Genomic DNA, 18,192 nt, shown 5'->3' on the forward strand with positions numbered 1-18,192 from the left:
TCAATGACCACTGTCCACAGAACACTTCATGAACAGAAATACAGAGGCTACACTGCAAGATGTAAACCACTGGTTAGCCGCAAAAATAGGATGGCCAAGTTACAGTTTGCCAAGTTTAAACAAATGCCTCAAAACTCATTGGCCGGCGGTTCATTCTACAGCAAGACAATGATCCCAAACATACTGCAAAAGCAACAAAGGAGTTTTAAAAGCTAAAAAAATGTCAATTCTTGAGTGGCCAAGTCTATCACACGATCTGAACCCAATTGAGCATAGCTTTTATATGTTGAAGAGAAATCTGAAGGAGACTAGCCCCCAAAACAAGCATAAGCTAAAGATGGCTGCAATACAGGCCTAGCAGAGCATCACCAGAGAGACAAGACTGATGATGTCCAGCAGACTTCAAGGTCATTGATGTGCAACAAAATACCAGACTACTTTCGCAGACTTCAAGCATTATGGTGTCATTGCATGCAATGGTGGATATGCCATTAAAATCTGACAATACTAAACATTCCTATTACAAATTTCATGTTACAAATTACATTGCTGTGTCCCCAAACATTTGAGGGTCAAATGTGAATACCTGTGGACAATCGTTACTACGCACAAGAAGTGCAATTCGCCATTGTATGCAGATGCTCTGGCTGAACAATTTCTAATCTTGTGATGTGGACTCGTTAAGAAGATGTACCAAATGTCTTTAAACGCTCTGGAGGCACAAGGGACCGCATTCACTGGAATATTGAGCAAACACCAAGTGTTGGAGGAACTCAGTGGATCAGGCAGCATTTGTGGAGAGCAGTAGACAAATGACGTTTTTGGTTGGGCCCCTTTTTTGGGCTGATTGAGTATCGGGGATGGGGTGGGGGGGAGGGTGGGGGGTGAAGCTGAAAAAGAGAGATATGAGTGGGGCTATGTATGGCATGTGATAAGTGGATGCAGGTGAGGGGAATGATTGGTAGATGGGAATTTATTGGGAAATGTCATCAGTCCATTTTCCTCCACAGATGCTGCCGCTAAGTTCCTCCAGTACTATGTTTTTTGCTCTTTAAACTCTCTACCATACATGCTTATTATTTGAATAATTTGCACACAAAATGCCTCAATACCACATCTCCAATTATTTGGTCCATGAGATAAAATATCATGCTGGTCAGCGATTAATTGACCAGCATGATATTTTACCAGCTCATGACTGACTTTCAGCATACGATTAGGGTGAGGAATAGTTAAATGAAATTTAATGACTGTATGCAAATTAGGGTACCAAATCTACTGCATTTTGACATTTATGCTATTTAGTTTCTACTACACAATCAGATTTTATAAAATCAATTATTTAGAAAGGCAACAAGTTCCTCTGTAAAGAACAAGAAAGAAAACAACAAATTCCAACAAGGCTGCTCTGAAAACAATTGAGTCCTGCAAAACCAAAAGCCAAAGTTTCAACATTGACCTACACTATAACTGTAAGGATGTATGTGCGCTCTTAAGGATAAGGCCGAACTATATTAACTTTATCACAAACTGACATTAAATCTCAAAGTCAGACACAAAATGCTGGAGTAACTCAGCGGGTCAGGCAGCATCTCTGGAGTAAAGGAATAGGTGACATTTTGGGTCGAGACCCTTCTTCAGTCAGGGGAGAGGGGTAATAGTGATATAAACGGTACTTAGGACTAATGAATGGAAGATATGCCAAAAGCAACGATAATCAAGGAAATACAGAGCCCACAATGGTCTATTAATGGCTGTGGGATGGTTGATAACGTGTTATACAGACAGTGTGAAACATCTCAGGGCAAGTTGTGGGGGAAGGAACTGCAGATTCTGGTGTACACTGAAGATAGACACAAAATGCTGGAGTAACTCAGCGGGACAGGCAGCATCTCTGGAGAGAAGGAATGGGTGACCTTTCGGATCGAGACCCTTCTTCAGTCTGAGTCAGGGGAGAGGGAGACAATTCAACAGTTAAGTGAGCAAAATACTCACAAGCAGCCAAACTCGAGCTGCCTCCAGATAGAGACAAAATGTTGAGGCTTCAAATGTTTGGGTCAAATTTGGAGATCTTTCAGAAATGATATAATGATAATGATATTATCTAAACCTTCTACTGAAGATTCTTTCACCAATTGAATTCAATCAATAAAAAACTCCCACAAATTTTAATTGTTGCTTATAAATTTGGATTTGTAAAGAGTGAAAAACAACAGGGTTTCATGACTTCAAACAGAAAAATAATGGGAAGATGAGGGTAAAATACTTTTTGGATGGGAAAATCTCAAATTGAATTTCACTAATGTATTTCAGACTGTAAAGATAAGATGCAAATGGAACTTTTTCAACCAGCAATGATTGGTTGATATATTGACAGTAAGTTGTGGTGGGAAGCAGGTGAAAAGTAGATAAAAGGAATTTGACATTGTAGGAGTAGTTTGAGATTAATTAACCATTATTACAGGGAAGGATGAAACATTGGATAATAAAGAGGATACACTGAGTGGTGCCACCAGCAGTCGCTGCCTCACCAACAGTCTGTCTGTCCTTTCTTCCTTTTGTTATTCTTAGTATGTGTTAAAAAGTATGTCTTAGTGTTCCTTGGTTTGTTTTATGTGGGGCGGGGGGTTTGTCGGGCTTCGAAGTTCCTTGGTTTGCCGGGGATCGAAGTTACAGCCGCGGGGCCTGTGGACCTTAACATCGTGAAGCCCACGGTCTCTGGTCAGGAACCCCATGCCGCGGAGAGAGTTTCAACAGCCCCGTAGTGGGAGTTTCGATCACTACAAAGGGGGCTTCGATCGGCGACTGCGGGGGCTTTGATCACCCCGAGTGCGGATGGTGTGACTGCCCCACTGCAGGAGAACAAGAGGAAGAAGATAGAACTTTATTGTCTTCCATCACAGTGATGAATGTGGAATCCACTGTGATGGATGTTTACGTTAACATTTATGTAGCTGTGTGACTTGTTGCTTTTCTCTTAGTATGGCTGTATGGTAACTCAAATTTCACTGTACCTTAATTGGTACGTGACAATAAACTGACCTTGAAACCTTGATAGCAGGTCATTCTAATGCTGATGAGGTTAGTATCAATACTTAAACCTTCTGCTTGTGATGAGTAGTGTGCCTCAGGAATTGGTGCAGGGTTCATTGCTGTTCGTGGTTTATATCAACGATTTGTACAAAGCATGATTAGTAAGTTTGCAGATGACACTCTTGTGTCTGGCATCATAGGTAGTGAAGATGGTTATCAAAAATTACAGCAGGATCTTGATTAACTGGTATTACAATCTATGAAGACAAACCTGGGCACGACCTTCACAGTGAATGGCAGGGCCCTGGGGGAATGTTGTAAAGCAGAGAGATCAAGGAGTGCAGGTAGTGCAGGTCCTTGAAAGTGGTATCCCAGGTAGATAGGGGGAACCAAGAAGGCATTAGGAGTGTTGTTTTCCATTTTGGTTGCCCTACAATAGAAAGGATGTCATTCAGTTGGTTAGAGTGCAGACAAGATGTACGATGATGGTGCCAGGACTTGAGGCTGGAGAAATAGGGAGAGGTTAGGCAGGCAAGGACTTTATTCCTTGGTATACAGGAGGCTGAGTGGTAATCTTATCTATCTATATTATATTACCAAAACTCTAATCTTGTTTGTTTCTATGTGTACATGTGTGGATATCAGTTTTATGTGTGTGTATGTGATCCCGGAACTACGCCTAAACGGTACACGATAGCGCTACAATTTTTGGACCACCTTACTCATAATTATCTTGTGGTGTATTTTTTGTCAAGTTTCGTTCAGATTGATGTTATATTTTACAAGTTATTCACATTTTTAACTTTACAAAATCAAGTTTGCGAAAGAATCACTTGAACTTGCAGTGGCAGTTACGACGTCACAATGGGATCTCGTTTACATAAACTGCCTGTGAGCAGTGCTCCACCCGACAATTACATCACAATGCAATCTCATTTACATAAACTGCCCATCAACAGTGTTCCACCCAGTGCAATGAGAGATTTGTTACATTAGTGTAAGGAGAGGAAGGGAAATGTTATTTTAACATTGCGTTTAATAGGGGAGTACGATGGGGAGAGGTGAGGAGTGGGGGAGCAGGGAGATAGAGGGAGAGGAAGGGGTAGGGAGGGGAGAGGGATTATGGAGGGAGGGAGTGAGTGACTGAGGGTAGGGGAAAGGAAAGGGAGGGAGAGGTTAGGGAGGGAGTGGGGAGGTGAGGAGGAGAGGGGGAAAAGAGAGAGGGTGAAGAGGAGGAGGAAGGAATGCTGGGGCTTGAGGGGAAATGAGCCTTGCCTGCGCAGTTGGGGGCTATGGGTGAATAGTGGAATATTGCATTGGGGGAACGTGTTGGGTTGGGGGAACGGGTGAGTGGTGAATATTGCATTGGGGGAAAGGCACCCAACAGGTCCCACTTGGTCTAGTAGAAGTATAAAATCATGAGGGGAATATATATGATGAATGCAGTTTTTTTAGGGGAATCAAGAACCAGAGGGTGAGAGGGGAAAGTTTAACAGGAACCCAGCTTCTTTACACGGAGGGTGGAGGGTATAGGAAACAGGGTGCCAGAGGAGGTAGTTGAGGCAATTACCATAACAACATTTAAAAGACATTTGGCTAGGTACATGGATAAGAAAGGCTTAGTGGGATATGGGCCAAATGCGGGCAGATGGGATTCGCATAGGACATCTTGGTTGGCATGGACAAGTTGGGCCATTGGGCCAGTTTCCATGCTGTATGACTCTGAGTAAACAGTCAACAATCTGAAACATTAACTCTGTTCTTTGTCCAAAGATGCTACCTGGGCTGATGAGTACTATTTTATTTTGCACTAGGGAAATGTGATAACTTATTGTGGGGAAGAAATTATGCCTTCCGCATTCAAATCTTTAAAGCTTGTTCCTAGTTCTATGTTAATATTGATCTAAATAACAGCACTCTAAAAATAAAGCTTTGAGACTATTCATCACCATCAAATATCTGAAGCACTGTTATTAACTTTAACCTTTGAATTTTTTCTGCATATTCAAATTATTACATTTTTTTTATTATTGACTTTTTGTAACAATCCAAAGAATAACTAAGTGCAAGAAATAGACACATCAACTAACATAGAAACATAGAAATTAGGTGCAGGAGTAGGCCATTCGGCCCTTCGAGCCTGCACCGCCATTCAATATGATCATGGCTGATCATCCAACTCAGTATCCCGTACCTGCCTTCTCTCCATACCCCCTGATCCCCTTAGCCACAAGGGCCACATCTAACTCCCTCTTAAATATAGCCAACTGGCCTCAACTACCCTCTGTGGCAGAGAGTTCCAGAGAGATTCACCACTCTCTGTGTGAAAAATACATATACTAATATGGAACAATCATTAGTTCACTCAATCACAAGAAAAATAATGTAAGCACAATTATTTGATGCTCAGGATGAAATGAAACTTTTGCATGTTAGTTATGAATTACCCAAATCACGTCATGTATATGCATTTCTTCATAACATTGGAATTTAAACTGAAACTGCAAATGTTTTAAAGATATTATAAAGAATTGTCTTCTTTATTGCAGGCCCTGTTAAAAATTAAAGAACTAGTGAACTGAGAAGGACAATGTGTCATTACCAAAGCAATCTCAGGTTCCTTTATCTTTCTATCATAAACATTTTTGTATACACACTATTAGAAATGATTTCAGGGATAAATCATCTTCCTGCAATTTAGAAATATTTTCCTAGCTTTTTTAAAAGTTAATGTTAGCCACCCTCCCAAGCTTAGATTAAATCATATGTCTGCATCTGTTAACAATAAAACTATATTTTACCCGACCATTCTGAATTACACTTTTCTTTGAAGTTCCGTAAAATCAATACTGGTCAGGTATTGGGCAAGGATACACATTCACGAAAGATATAATCTAATTAGTTCAAATTTTAATCAGAGTATTTCAGATTAGGAAACATTAGCTGCGTTTGCAAGAGCAAAATGTACAATGTCTATGTACTACCATACTTCGTCAATTCAGGTTTTGGTTACAGGAGTAGATTTGACAGCAAACACTTAAATAAAACAGTCTAAAATATTTTCAGAATTCTCCAAAATATTAAACAATTACTTATTTTTTGTCATCTCAACATCGGACAACACTTTAAAGAAATTAATAACGGGTACAATTTGTCTTCATTAAATCTTAGGACTACAACACCCCTACTTCTTTAGAAGATTGAGGAGTTTTGGTATGTCAACAAGTACTCTCTTGAACTTCTACAGGTGTATGGAAGAGAGCATATTGACTGGTTGCATCATGATTTTCCTATACCTTCTTCCTGATGGAAGGAGCTAAATGAGAGCATAACCAAGGTGGCATGGGTCTTTGATGATACTGGCCGTATTTTTGAAGCAATGCCTCCTATCGATCCCTTCCGTTGTAGAGATGTCAGTATCTGTCAATGGTGGGGAGGTCCGTACGCATGATGGACCGAGCAGTGCTCGCCTAGTTCAGCAACTCAAATGCCCAGGAACAAAGGAGATTACAAAGAGTGGCAATGCCCGGTTAGCATTTAAAAAAAATCTGAACTAATTAGTTGGTTAATTTTACCGAGAAATGACAGGAACAGCCATTCGTGTGAAGGAGAGTGTACGAGAGAGCAACTTTTCTATAAAATACATGAATTTCTGTTTAAATACCCATTTTTACCTTATCAAATTCATAACGGATAAAATTATAGCAAGAATTAACGCTTCAGAAAATGTGACCCTTCTGCAAATGTCTTGAAACCAGTTTTCTTTGTGTAGGAAGGAACTGTAGATGTTGGTTTACACCTCAAATAAAGTTCAAATGAAATTTGGTTTCTGCAGTCATACAACAAGACAAGACACCAACATAACTTACACAAACATCCATCACAGTGAATCTCCTCCTCATTGTGATGGAAGGCAAAGTCTTGTCGCTCCCCTGCTCTCCATTCTTCTCCCGATGTCAAAGACCCCGGCGGGCGATGGTAAGTCCTGCAGCCATAAAGGCCGCCGGGCGATGCAAGGTCGTGCTCCGGGTCTTGATCTTGGAACTCCCGGCAGGCGCTGGCAAGTCCCGCGGCCATTAAAGCCGCACCGGGCGATGTAAGGTCCCGCTCCAGGTCATTTTCAACCCCACAATTCGAGCGGGAGAAGTTGCCGTTGCGGGAGCTCCGAAAAGCGGTCTCCCACCAGGGAGCCGCGAGCTCCTGATGTCACCGTCCACGGACCTGCGGCTGGAGCCTCCGAAGCTCCGAAGTCAGGCCGCAGCAGCGCGCCACCACAGCTCTCCACGCTCTGAAGCCGGCCAGCTCCACGATGGTTGGTCCGCAGGCTCTGCAACTGGAGCCCCCAGGTCGTTCCGGTTGGAAGCGCTCCACGGTGCTAGGCCCCAACGACAATGGAGACCCGACAGGGAAAAGGTCGGGTCCCCCGTACAGAGAAGACCTCCCCCCCCCACCCCCACCCCCAGCCATTAAAACAACTAATTCCAACAAAATGGCACTGCAAGCATTTAGTTTTCAGTGCAGTCAAATGTTAAGAACATTAATTTGGATGTATAACTGGAATGTTATTTTGCACTGGACAGTAAAATAATAAAATTTGGCTTTTGCACGAGATGAAAAAAATACTTGGCTGCAGATTGAGACAGCAGGCTGGAAGGGAAATTATTTGGTTATTCCCTATCAGGGCACTTAAATGACGAGGATCGATTTCATACACAGTTTGTGTTTGGTGGCCAGTGTCCTTCACTATATGACGTCAAACCATCACCATGCTTTTATCAGAAGTTACTATCATCTCAGTCATGAGTTTTGTGGATGAGCCTTTTAGAAACATTATTTACAATAAATCCTCTAGATTTCTGGTTGTAATTCTCAGCTCACGTAGACGATGTTCAATGGGTCAGTAGATGTCAGATTTCAAAGAAGATACTATTGCGAGAGTTGCCAAAGGTCACATCAACTACAAATACAATGGGTGAAACGACAGGAAAAGCTGGTGGCACATTTGCCAGAGGCAGAGCCAAACATTTGCAAACGTAGGCCAGGCAATAAATGAATGCAGTATAATAAATACAAAGGAAAAGCCAACAGAAAATAGAAATGAGCAAGATGATGATATTTGTCAAGAAACCTAGTAATAAATAAATTGGCAGTTTGTTTCATACTGATCAACAATGGAATTTATCAGCTGGCCAAAGGTAAAAAAAAAAACTCTTGGCTCTTTTATAATGGGCGATGTGTCAATGCAGTATATATATATGAATGTACACAAAGTGGAAAAGCTACATGCTTATATATATTACACCCATTAAACAAAGGTTAGCACATTGTATGGAATTTCATTCCAAAAATTATAAACAAAGCACAACCGTTTCTCCTACTGTGGTCCATTTAATTTCAAGAAATCCAAATATTCTTAAAATTCCATTTATAATATACAGCAATTCACACAATCCCTTTCAGAATAGTCTATGCACCTCGTTAAATTATGACAATATTAACAGCCTCTCTCAGTGATAATAAGATGACTGATTAAGTGGCAAATGAACCTCGATGCAAAGCCAGTATTTAACCAGTAGTTAAGTGGTGTCACCAGAATCACATCATAAGTGAAAACATCACAGCAAAATTAAGGTTTGAGGTAGAAACAAACAAGAACATTCAGGCACATGGAAGTGCAGAGATTAGAATCTTACGTAGAACACAAAGTGTTGGCATAACTTGCGGCAGGCAGCATCTTGGGTGAACATGAATAAGCGAGGTCAGTATTCCGACTGCGCATGCCCAAATCATAGGTCACAAGCGAAAAACAGTCTCGCAACCGTGGTGCTGCATTGTGTGAAGGCTTGCGTTTCGTCCGTGGTTGGGGCTGGGCTCTGCTCTCCGTCGCTGCGGGTGTTGAGTTACTGTTGGGCTGTCCCCGTCCCCTCCCCGGTGTTCCGTCCCTGTCCAGGGTGGTCCTGGGCTGGCGGGGCGGTCCAGGGCTTACAACCGCTGGCTCCAGCTTGGCTCTGCCTGTCCCGCTGGGTTGGTTGGGAGCCCTCCACCTTCACCCCCTCCCCTCGCCCCTCCTCGGGGTTGTGGATGAAGTGGCAGCGGGTACCATAGGAGCAGAAGCTGGTGGTGTTGAAGGTACGGCACGGCTCCGTCTTGTACATGGGGTGGCGGCTGAGGGAGCGCAGCTTGGCCAGGCCGTGGGCGAGGCCAGAAAATGTGGATCATGTGACTGCAGTTGTAAATCACCAGAAGGACTCATACCTTCTATATCTGAAATGTCTAATACCTATATAAATGCCATGAGTTTGTATCAAAGTTACTAAATTCTCTGGACCCGCCCCAGAGCTTCCAGCACTGTGTTGGAAGGTTCAGAGACTAGTCTCAGCTGAATAAAGAATTGATTTCAACAGCTACAAGCGTTTGAGTCAAGTTGACTTTAGATTGACAAAAGAACTCAGTTTAACATACGAAAATTGTATAATGCGATGTCGATCATTTGTTTTTGTATAATTGCTTCTAACAAAAATTTAAAAAATAATTTAAAAAAAAGAAGACATTGGCATCATGGGGCTGTGGTCTGCAGAGCTTCTAGCCGCGTGTGGGGTGTGGACACCATCCGGAGCCTTTGATCCCTTGCCGGGGATCGTCAAAGAGCTCAGACCACCGGCCTATAACATCCTGAAGCCGTAGGAAAGTGCCGATTCGAGACCTCCAAGCCGCAGAGTGTGTTTGACCGTCCCGAAGTCGGAGTTTTGATCATCCCGACGAGAGGGCTTGTACATCGGGCCGTCCGTAGCGGCGACTACGGAGGGTTTATGGCCCCGACAAAGGAGGAGGACTGGCTGAACTTTGTTGCGTTTCACCACCGTGAAGAATGCTGTGGTGGATGTTTGTGTTAAATCTTATTGTGTATTGCGTGTTCTTTTTAAGTGTATCGCTGCTGGCAAATTCATTTCACTGCACCTTCTCCGAGCTGGATGTGGGCCTGGGGGCTGGTGTCCTGTCGGTCCAGACGTCTCCGGCCGCTCCCTGGGCGGGATGGGACACTCGAATGTGGGGGGTGGGGGGGGGAAACCGGGGGCAGTTCAGTGGTGGTTCGGCAGCGCATGCATCGCCGGGGACACGGGTTCGATCCTGGCTGCTGATGTGGCGCAGTTCTGTGTGCGTGCAGCTGCCGTGAGCCAGTCCTGTCCCTCCCCCACTAGTCTCCCACTCGTATCTGCTCCCTCTATCTGCCCCCTGACAAATACTAATTTGAAAAGACAAAAAAATCTGACACAAACTATACCCACTGAATCTACAGCGCTTCGTTCGATTTTTATTCATAGCGTTTGACCTTTGACAAATCCATGATTCCTGGCGTTTTATGGAATACCGAACTCGCTTATAGGCGATATTTTGGATCAGGATCCTTTTTTGAACTGATTATAGAAGGGAGAAAGCTGCAAAAGAAGTGGGGCATGATAACATCTGCCAAGTGATAGGTCGATGCAGATGGGGGGGGGTTGATTGGCAGAAGGGTAGACAAAGGCTAGAGATGAAAAAGAGATAAAAGGGTGTCAAAAGGAGAGACTAGGTGTGAAAGAGGTGAAAAGTAAAGCCAGAGAGAGGGAAGCAGACAGTGGAGTGGGAGGAGAGATTTCCCCCAAAAAATTTAAGGCTCCAGTCAAGAGAACTGCAAAATAAATGTAAAAGTGCCAAGTGTAGTATAGAATAAATAAATAACAAACCACTAATCAATATGGCAATAAATGAATAAAAACAAGTTTAATCTCCACTACATAGGCTGTGTGATAATGACTTCAGCACCCTCATCGACATTCAGCACCCTCATCGACATTGAGAGAATGCTTCTGTAAAGAAATATTATAATAGAAATTCAGGTCACACTTAATCCCACAGAAGGTTACAGGGATCGGTAGCTGGTAAATTGCAAGTCAGAGCAAATTGACAGCTGAGTGATCGCACAGCAATTTACGGTGCCCTCCATAATGTTTGGGACAAAGACCCATCATTTATTTATTTGCCTCTGTACTCCACAATTTGAGATTTGCAATATTAAAAAAAAAAATCACATGTGGTTAAAGTCAACATGGTCAGATTTTATTAAAGGGCATTTTTATACATTTTGGTTTCACCATGTAGAAATTACAGCGGTGTTTATACATAGTCCCCCCCATCTCAGGACACCAGAATTGGGACACATGGCTTCACAAGTGTTTGTAATTGCTCAGGTGCGTTTAAATGCCTCCTTAATGCAGGTATAAGAGAGCTCTCAGCACCTAGTCTTTCCTCCAATTTTCTATCACCTTTGGAAACTTTTATTGCTGTTTATCAACATGAGGACCAAAGTTGTGCCAATGAAAGTCAAAGAAGCCATTATGATACTGAGCAACAAGAATAAAACTGTTAGAGACATCAGCCTAGCCTTAGGCTTACCAAAATCAACTTTTGGAACATCATTAAGAAGAAAGAGAACACTGGTAAGCTTACTAATCACCATGGGACTGGCAGGCCAAAGAAGAACTCAACAGCTGATGACAGAAGAATTATCTCTATAATAAAGAAAAATCCCCAAACACCTGTCCAACAGATCAGAAACATTCTTCAGGTGTGGATTTGTCAATGACCATTGTCTGCAGAAGACTTCATGAACAGATATTCAGAGGCTACACTGCAAGATGCAAACCACTGGTTAGCTGCAAAAATAGGATGGCTCGGTTACAATTTGCCAAGAAGTACTTAAAATAGTAACCACTGTTCTGGAAAAAGGCCTTGTGGATAGATGAGATGAAGATTAACATATCAAAGTGAAGGCAGGAGCAAAGTATGGCGGAGAAAAGGAACTGCCCAAGATCCAAAGCAAACCACCTCATCTGTGAAACATGGCCGGTGAAGGTACTGGCTCACTTATTGTCATTGATGATACAACTGTCTGATGGTAGTAGCAGTTCTGAAGTGTATACACACATCTTATCTGCTCAAATTCAAACAAATGCCTCAAAACTCATTGACCGGCGGTTCATTCTACAGCAAGACAATGATCCCAAACATACTGCAAAAGCAACAAAGGAGTTTTAAAAGCTAAAAAAAATGTCAATTCTTGAGTGGCCAAGTCAATCACCTGATCTGAACCCAATTGAGCATGCCTTTTATATGCTGAAGAGAAATCTGAAGGGGACTAGCCCCCAAAACAAGCATAAGCTAAAGATGGCTGCAATGGACCCAGAGAAGAAACCCAGCAACTGGTGATGTCCATGAATCATAGACTTCAAGCAGTCATTGTGTGGAAAGGATATGCAACAAAATACTAAACATGACTACTTTCATTTACATGACATTGCGGTGTCCCAAACATTATGCCCTGAAATGGGGGGACTATATATAAACACTGCTGTAATTTCTACATGGTGAAACCAAAATGTATAAAAATTGCCTTTATTAAAATCTGACAGTGTGCACTTTAACCACGTGTGATTTTCTTTCTATTACAAATCTCAAATTGTGGAGTATAGAGGCAAATAAATAAATGATGGGTCTTTGTCCCAAACATTATGGAGGGCACTGTATATGATTAGAGGATTGGGGAGGGAAAGGCAGATCAGAGATCAAGTTCTGGGTTGATGCAGTTGGAGATTTAGGAGTTGGGTGAGGGATCAGAAATCAAGCCAAGGTATAAGACCTGGAGACCAGACGTCTCAGGGTCCAGATTAAAAGCAAACAAAGTGCTGCTGAACAGGCAAGCAAATTCGATTTCTGCAGGACCAGCTATCCTAAGTGCAGGTTTTACTCCCACAATCTCAAGGCAAGCCAATGTTAATAGAGAGATTTGAAGCTAGTGTTAAGAAAATATTTGCAATTCTTAATTTCTGAAAGGTATGAATTCCTTAAAAATAATCTATGAAGCAAAGTTAGTAAATTGAAAAGGCTGCATAAAATATATTGTGGACATTTAGATACTGTGCATTCCAAAGGGTGAAGAGCAGCACACAATTTATTATGGTGAAAAATAGATTAATAAATCAAAGGGCATAGTCCTCAGTGCCAATGGCTCTATAAAAATACATTTTTAAATTGAATGTTCATAAATTAAGGAATCCTTATATTTAAGGTGAAGATAAATAGTTGAAAGATTTAGGAATTGAAGGTTTGGAGAACAGACATAGAAGAGCTGACATCAGGATAGATCTGCCATGTATAGAATGTTAGGGTCGGCCAGAGGGGCCTGGTGCCTACTCCTGTTCCTAAGTTTGTGCCTGTTCGTGCACAAATACAAACTTCAGGCTTGGGTCTAGATTGTTTAATATATTCCTATACAACTCTGCATCTGGCTATAGGTCCCAGTATGCTTCCAACCAGCCACTTTGGGCACGAGGCATCATTAAGCCTGAAAAACAGACATAATATGACAATGTCTAAGTCTTTGTTTTGAATACGTCATCAATATATCCCTTTAGAAACATAGAAATTTTTAGGTGCAGGAGTAGGCCATTCGGCCCTTCGAGCCTGCACCGCCATGCAATATGATCATGGCTGATCATCCAACTCAGTATCCCGTACCTGCCTTCTCTCCATACCCTCTGATCCCCTTAGCCACAAGGGCCACATCTAACTCCCTCTTAAATATAGCCAATGAACTGGCCTCGACTACCCTCTGTGGCAGAGAGTTCCAGAGATTCACCACTCTCTGTGTGAAAAAAAGTTCTTCTCATCTCGGTTTTAAAGGATTTCCCCCTTATCCTTTACTGGCAATTTCTATCAGATGTAAAAAGGCCACCATCACAATTCAGTAAAAAGCAGGATTGGTTTTCCAATATCCTAGCTAGTTCAATTTTCTACTTCATTTTGGTTCGTGCCACAATGTTGAGTGTAAACTGGCAGTCAGCATGTTCTCCCATGTTACAACAAAGTTCAAGAATACTTCAATTGCTGTGAAGCATTTTGGAACATATGGACATCATGAAAGCGGGCAAGATTTTTCCTCTTGACTGCAATATTTTGAGAGATTAATTGTAAATGTTTTGGTGCACTAATGCAGAAAGCACATTGCAGCCAAAACAAGGCTTCCCAGCATATCATTATAATTGTAATGAGATACTTCAAAACTACGACTACATGTGTCACAGAAAATTAGATTAATGGGTTGGTTGGGTGACTGTTAAAGGAAAAGATTACAGAATTTCAACATGAGGAATTAGTTAACAGGCCATGATTTAAGAAACACTTTTTAGGATTAACAATAGAGGCCCACAGATGCATGTAAATAATTTAATTTGTTTTCATGCTAGAGTTTATCAGAACATAAAATACTTAGCCACAATGACTTGTAAGTTCAAATTAAAGTAGTATAAAGATTCAAATATCCTGTTAATGGAAAATAAATTTAACTACAATATATGGCACCAATATAAGCTAGGAATACCACATGTACAATCTGCTGAATGGTCAACCACATTGAATTTTTGATGATGAAATCTTACAGATGATAGAAATCTTAAATAATAACAGAAAATACAGGAAATACAGCAGGTCAAGCAGCTCACACAGAAACAGGGCAAACATTTCAGGTTAAAGACTCTTTTCAGGTCTTGGAAAGAAAGAAGAGGTCAGTTTTAATTTACTGGAAGGTTGGGGGTGGTACGGATAAAACACAAGGATTATCCCTAATATAAAATACACTGCCACAATGACAAGGCCAGGGTTAAATTACATTTTTATTTTATTTTGAACATGGAAAGAGAGTGCCATTTTAATCTCTTTAATTTACATTGAACCTAACATTTCGTTTAGGTTTTTTTTTTCGTTTTCAACTTCTCTGATAAAGTAAACTTGTACATTAACTATAATGAAATAATTATGCTGCTTTAATACAGAGAAATGTTGATCGAGATCGAAATGTTGCCTCACATGAGATTCTTGATAAGTAGAGTCAGGATGTTTAGGCGCTAAAAATCTCTGAAATAGGCAGGCAAAAAGGCATAATAAAATTACAAGGTGCGAAAAAGGCATTTATTGGGGAAAAAGGCATAAAAAGGCATTCATTTCCACCACCAAAATATGGTTAAAAATTATAATTATAAAGGTATACTACATTAAATGACCAAAATTGCCTGGTTGCACATAATTACTAGCATTTTTTTCAAATTATCTGGTGTTAAACTATGCCGTCTGTCAGATAGAATATGCTTCAGTTGTGAAAAACGTTTTTGTACCCCAGCTGAGGTCACTGGTGTATACCTAAAACAAGCTACAGACTCTATATTCATGTTGATATCTTGTGCACAACAACCAGCTTTTAGAGAACTTTAGCTATGTTTAGTATTTATTCAAGATCTTTGCTAGCTAAAATCACTCTCTCACATTTTCCTTGTATGTCTTTTCCAAAATCGGCAGGAACTTTACGAATATTACCAGTTATTTTGTTGAAAAACCTGCTTCACTAATGTTTCGCCATGTTTCTCAAGGGAAGTTGGGATTCAGTGTGATGCTTGCAGTATGTGGGAGGTCAAGGACACTGCTGGTGCCTCTGGCTGCTACAAATGTGAGAAGTGCATCCAGGTACTGCTCCTGAAGGACCATACCAGACCATAAGACTGGTTGGCGGCGCGACTCACCCGTTGCAGCGGCCCCTACAGCCTGTCTGTCTTTTTTTTATTTTTTGTCTAGTTAAATGTAGTGCTTGGTGTTTTTTAATAGTATTTTTAAATGTGTAAATGTGGGGGGCGGGGGGGGGGAGGAGGAAACTATTTAAATCTCTTCCCTGTCCGGGAGACCCGACTTTTTCCCTGTCGGGTCTCGGCTGTCGTTGGGGCCTAGCACCGTGGAGCAGCCTCCAACCTGAACGACCCGGGAGCTCCAGTCCCGGAGACTGCGGAGCTGCGGAGCTGTGGATCTGCGGACTCACCATCGTCGGGGCTGGCCGGCCTCGGAGCGTGGGGAGCGGTGGTGACTCGCTGCTGCGACTCGACTCCTGGGGCTCGGAGGCTCCAGCAACGCAGCCGCAGGTCCGGTGGACTGTGACATCGGGAGCTCGCGGGTCTGGGAGGAGAGAGAGAGACCGCTTCCCGGAGCTCCCGCAACGCGACTTCTCCAGCCCGTGTCACGGGGTTGGAACAACCCGGACCGGGACAGTATATCACCCGGCACGGCTTCATGGCCGTGGGACTCACCATCGCCCGTGGGGGTTCCAACCTTGGACTTTCAGACCGGGAGCGGGGCCGTAAATCGCCCCGCGCGGCCTAAAATGGCCGTGGGACTCATCATCGCCCGCCTGGGGCTTGGACATCGGGAGAGACACGGAGAACAGGGGAGAGAAAAGACTTGCCTTCCATCACAGTGGCTTCACTGTGATGGATGTTTGTGTGAATTTAATTATGTGTATGTCTGTAAGACAGTGTCTTTGTTTGTATGGCTGTGGAAACAACATTTCGTTTGAGTCTCACTGGGGCTCAAATGATAATAAATTTGTATTGTATTGTATTGTATTGGGGAACTGGAGAAGCAAGTGGATGACCTCAGGTTCGTCCGAGAAACGGAGTCGTTCCTCGACAAGTCCTACAGTAAGATTGTTACATCTAAGGTACTGGAAGAGAGAAGGTGGGTGACGGTGAACAAGGGAGGGAAACATGGAATGCAAACGTCCCCGGGTGTTGTACCTCTTGTGAACAGGTTCACCCACTTAGAAGCTGTCGGGTCAGAAGTCGTTATTACACCGAGCGGCGGACTGGCTTGCGAAGCAAAAAGGGGTGTTGAGCCAAAACCAAAGAGGCCAACGTCAGGCAACGCCATTGTAGTGGGAGACTCCATTGTGAGAGGTACAGACAGGGGTTTCTGCGGCAACAGACGAAATTCGAGGATGGTGTGCGGCCTTCCTGGTGCCAGGATCCAGACTGTCACGGACAGAGTGCAGAAAATCCTCAAGGGCGAAGGTGAACAGCCGGAAGTGGTAGTGCATGTCGGCACAAACGCTGTCGGAAAGAAGTGGATGAATATTCTGCAGCGTGACTTCAGAGAGCTCGGAAAAATGCTGAAAAGCAGGACCTCCAGGGTTGTTATCTCTGGTTTGCTTCCAGTTCCTCGTGCTGGCGAGAGCAGGAACAGAGAGATACGGGACCTGAATCTGTGGCTGAGGAACTGGTGCGCGGGGCAGGGATTTAGATTCTTAGATCACTGGGATCTGTTTTGGAGTAAGGGGGAACTGTACAAAAGGGAGGGATTGCATCTTAACAGGTAGGGGACCTGCATTCTGGCAGGCAGGTTTGCCACTGCTACACGGGTGGTTTTAAACTGAATAAAGGGGGTGGGGTGTCAAATGGGATAGTCGAGGATGGAGTTAAAGGGAAAGGGTTTCTTAAATGTGTGAGGAAATTAGAAATGCGTGCAACAAAGGTAAAACAGTTATAATGGGTGACTTCAATCTACATATAGATTGGGTGAATCAAATTGGCAAGGGTGCTGAGGAAGTGGGTTTCTTGGAATGTATGCAAGATAGTTTTCTAAACCAACATGTAGAGGAACAAACGAGAGAGCAGGCTATTCTAGACTGGGTATTGAGTAATGAGGAAGGGTTAGTTAGAAGTCTTGTGCGTGGCCCCTTGGGCAAGTGACCATAATATGGTTGAGTTCTTCATTAGGATGGAGTGTGACATTGTTAATTCAGAAACAAGGGTCCTGAACTTAAAGAAAGGTAACTTTGAGGGTATGAGACGTGAATTGGCCAAGATAGACTGGCAATTGATTCTTAAAGGGTTGACGGTGGATATGCAATGGTAGGCATTTAAAGACTACATGGATGAGCTACAACAATTGTTCATCCCAGTTTGGCAAAAGAATAAATCAGTGCATCCGTGGATCCATAGTGCATCTGTGGATAACAAGGGAAATCAGGGATAGTATCAAAACAAAAGATGAAGCATACAAATTAGCCAGAATAAGCAGCCTACCAGAGGACTGGAAGAAATTCAGAGTCCAGCAGAGGAGGACAAAGGGGTTAATTAGGAAAGGGAAAATAGATTATGAAAAAAACTGGTAGGGAACATAAAAACTGACTGCAAAAGTTTTTATAGATATGTGAAGAGAAAAAGATTAGTGAAAACAAATGTAGGTGCCTTGCAGTCAGAAACAGGTGAATTGATCTTGGGGAACAAGGACATGGCAGACCAATTG

General features: G+C 42.6%; 1 protein-coding gene across 5 annotated transcripts in view; it reads right to left on the bottom strand.

The window, feature by feature from the left end:
* LOC129700352 (gephyrin) overlaps nt 1-18,192 on the bottom strand; it is a 459,263-nt gene that overhangs the window by 402,920 nt on the left and 38,151 nt on the right. The window lies entirely within an intron of this gene.

This window comes from Leucoraja erinacea, chromosome 9 (assembly GCF_028641065.1).
Source record: "Leucoraja erinacea ecotype New England chromosome 9, Leri_hhj_1, whole genome shotgun sequence".
Taxonomy (NCBI): domain Eukaryota; kingdom Metazoa; phylum Chordata; class Chondrichthyes; order Rajiformes; family Rajidae; genus Leucoraja; species Leucoraja erinaceus.